We start from the raw sequence: 3,268 nt of genomic DNA, 5'->3' as shown, positions 1-3,268 counted from the left end.
CAGCAATTCCTGAAGAAAGGGAGAGGGGCGATAGTCCTCACCCACTGCCACAACCCCCATGTCACGCCGACAGTGCCTTCAGGAAGAAACATTAGACTTTTCTCTGTATGCACCTCACTCCTCTGCAGATTCATAAACAGCAGGGCACACAAGAAATGAACAAGGTTCCTCGAAAACTTAAAAACAGATCCAGCAATTGCACTTCTGGCTCTGTACCCCAAAGAAGCAAAAGCAGGGCCCCAAGGAGATATTTGCATAACCAATTTTTTTTTTTTTTTTTTTTTTTTTTTTTTTTTTTTTTTTAGAGATGGAGTCTTACTCTGTCACCCAGGCTGGAGGACAGTGGCACAATCTCCACTCACTGCAACCTCCCGGATTCAAGCGATTCTCCTGCCTCAGTCTCCTGAGTATCTGGTACTACAGGCATGCATGCGCCACCATGCCCAGCTAATCCATAACCAATTTTATAGCAGCATTATTTACAATAGCCAAAGGGTAGAAGCAACCCAGGTGTCCATCAACAGATAAATGGATAAACACAGTGCGATACATTCGTGCCGTGAAATATTTTTTTTATCATACTTTAAGTTCTGGGATTTATGTGTAGAATGTGTAAGTTTGTTACATAGGTATACACATGCCATGGTGGTTTGCTGCACCCATCAACCCGTCATCTACATTAGGTATTTCTCCTAATGCTATCCATGCCCTAGCCCCCGACCCCCTGACAGGCCCCAGTGTGTGATGTTCCCCTCCCTGTGTCCATGGGTTCTCATTGTTCAACTCCCACTTATGAGTGAGAACATGCAGTGTTTGGTTTTCTGTTCCTATGTTAGTTTGCTAAAAATGATGGTTTCCAGCTTCATCCATGTCCCTGCAAAGGACATGAACTCATCCTTTTTTATGGCTGCATAGTGTTCCATGGTGTATATGTGCCACATTTTCTTTATCCAGTCTATCATTGATGGGAATTTGGGTTGATTCCAAGTCTTCACTATTGTGAAAAACAATATGGAACACTTCACAAATTTGCGTGTCATCCTTGCGCAGGGGCCATGCTAATCTTCTCTGTATCTTTCCAATTTTGGTATATGTGCTACGGAATCAAGCACCATGCCATGGAATATTATTCAGCCATAAAAAAATGGAAATTCTATCACATGGCACACCATAATAAAACATGAGAACATTATGCTCAGTGAAATAAACCAGTCATAAAAAGACAAATATTGCATGATTCCACTTAAATGAGGCACCTAGAGCAAGCTAATTCATAGAGACAGAAAGTAGACTGGGGGTTACCAGAGGCTGGAGGAGGGAAATAGGGGAGTTAGTATTTAATGGATAGAGTTTCAGTTTTGCAAGATAAAAAGTGTTCTGGAAATCCCTTACACAACAATGTGAATGTACTTCTTTTTTTTTTTTTTTTTGGTAGATGGAGTCTTGTGCTGTCACCCAGGCTGGAGTGTGGTGGTGCCATCTTGGCTCACTGCAACCTCCACCTCCCTGATTCAAGCAATTCTCTGCCTCAGCCTCCTGAGTAGCTGAGATTACAGGCACCTGCCACCATACCCAGCTAATTTTGTTTATTTTTTATTTTTCGTAGAGATAGGGTTTCACCATGTTGGCCAGGCTGGTCTTGAACTCCTGACCTCAGGTGATCCACCCACCTTGGCCTCCTGAAGTGCTGGGGTTAACAGACGTGAGCCACTGCACCTGGCCAATGTGAATATACTTAACACTACTGAACTATTTTATTTTATTTTATTTTATTTTATTTTGAAATAGAGTCTCGCCCTGTCACCCACACTGGAGTGCAGTGGTGCAATTTCAGCTCACCACAGCCTCTATTTCCAGGCCCAAGAAATCCTCCTGCTTCAGCCTCCTGAGTAGCTGGGATGCACCACCATGCCTGGCTAACTTTTTTTTTTCTTTTCTTTTCTTTTTTTTTTTAGACAGATCTCAGTCAGTCTCCCAGGCTGGAGTGCAGTGGTGCAATCTTAGCTCACTGCAACCTTCGCCTTCTGGGTTCCAGCAATTCTTGTGCCTCACCCTCCCCAGTAGCTGAGACTACGGGCAAGCACCAGCACACCTGGCTAATTTTTGTATTTTTAATAGAGATGGGATCTCACCGTGTTGCCCAGGCTGGTCTCAAACTCCTGGCCTCAAGCGATCCTCCCTCCTCGACCTCCCAAAGTGCTGAGGTTACAGGCGTGAGTCTCCACACCTGGCCAAGTGTACATTCAAAATGGTTAAAATGGTAAATTTCATAATGTTTATTCTACCACAACAAAAATGAATAAGTAGGGCTTTTTCAAGTGCTAGGGTCACGGTGGGTCTGCAGGAAGGAGTTGGAGGTGGGCATGGTGGCAGATGGCTGGGATGGTCCCCAGAAGTGGCTGGGCCTCAGTCCAGAGCAAACGGGCTTCCCAAGTTCTCCTACTGGTTGGATCCCTGGCTCTGCATCCTTTTTGGCGAGATGGTGTTTTTCTTTGCATGTCTTTTGCCATGACTAGTTTACGGATGCCCAAATTAAGAAGTCAGCTTCTAGAATGAATTCTGAAGATGACTGCAAACTTCTTCAATAAACAGCACAGCCAGGACTGGGCCACCAAAGAATTTCAAATCTCTAAGCGACCTGCCTTTCATTTTACACTTCCTGTTACTCATTTGGAGAACTCCATTATGTGGGCAAGAGCTCACTCGTTCCTAGCTAAGTTCTTCAAACTAGACTCTTTGGTTCACGTTTAAAAATTTTCAGCTGGGCTTGGTGGCTCATGCCTGTAATCCCAGCATTTTGGGAGGTCAAGGCAGGCAGATCACTAGAGGTCAGGAGTTCAAGACCAGACTGGCCTACATGGTGAAGCCCTGTCGCTACTAAAAAATACAAAAATATTAACTGGGCATGGTGGCCCACACCCATAGTCCCAGTTACTCAGGAGGCTGAGGCAGGAGAGTTGATTGGACCCGGGAGGTGGAGGTTGCAGTGAGCCGAGATCATGCCACTGCCCTCCAGCCTGGGCGACAGAGTGAAACTCTGTCTCAAAAACAAACAAACAACAACAACAAAAAACTTTTTACAGCTGGGTGCAGTGATTCACTCTATAATCCCAGAACTTTGAGAGGCTGAGGTGGGAGAATTGCTTGAGACCAGGAGTTCAAGACCAGCCGGAGCAACATAGTGAGACCCTGTCCCTACAAAAAAAAATTAAAAAGCAATAAGGCATGGTGGCGTGCACCTGTAGTCCCAGCTACTCAGGAGGCTGAG

General features: G+C 45.0%; 1 non-coding gene across 1 annotated transcript; it reads right to left on the bottom strand.

Moving 5' to 3' along the window:
* Window positions 1–1,005: 1,005 nt before the first annotated feature.
* On the bottom strand, window positions 1,006–1,112 carry LOC112622021. The gene has a single exon (XR_003118919.1). It is a non-coding gene; the product is annotated as a U6 spliceosomal RNA (small nuclear RNA).
* Window positions 1,113–3,268: the final 2,156 nt, after the last annotated feature.

Source organism: Theropithecus gelada, chromosome 3 (assembly GCF_003255815.1).
Source record: "Theropithecus gelada isolate Dixy chromosome 3, Tgel_1.0, whole genome shotgun sequence".
NCBI classification, from domain to species: domain Eukaryota; kingdom Metazoa; phylum Chordata; class Mammalia; order Primates; family Cercopithecidae; genus Theropithecus; species Theropithecus gelada.
The sequence above is the reverse complement of the archived record's forward strand: the minus strand, read 5'-3'. Positions and strand labels throughout refer to the sequence as shown.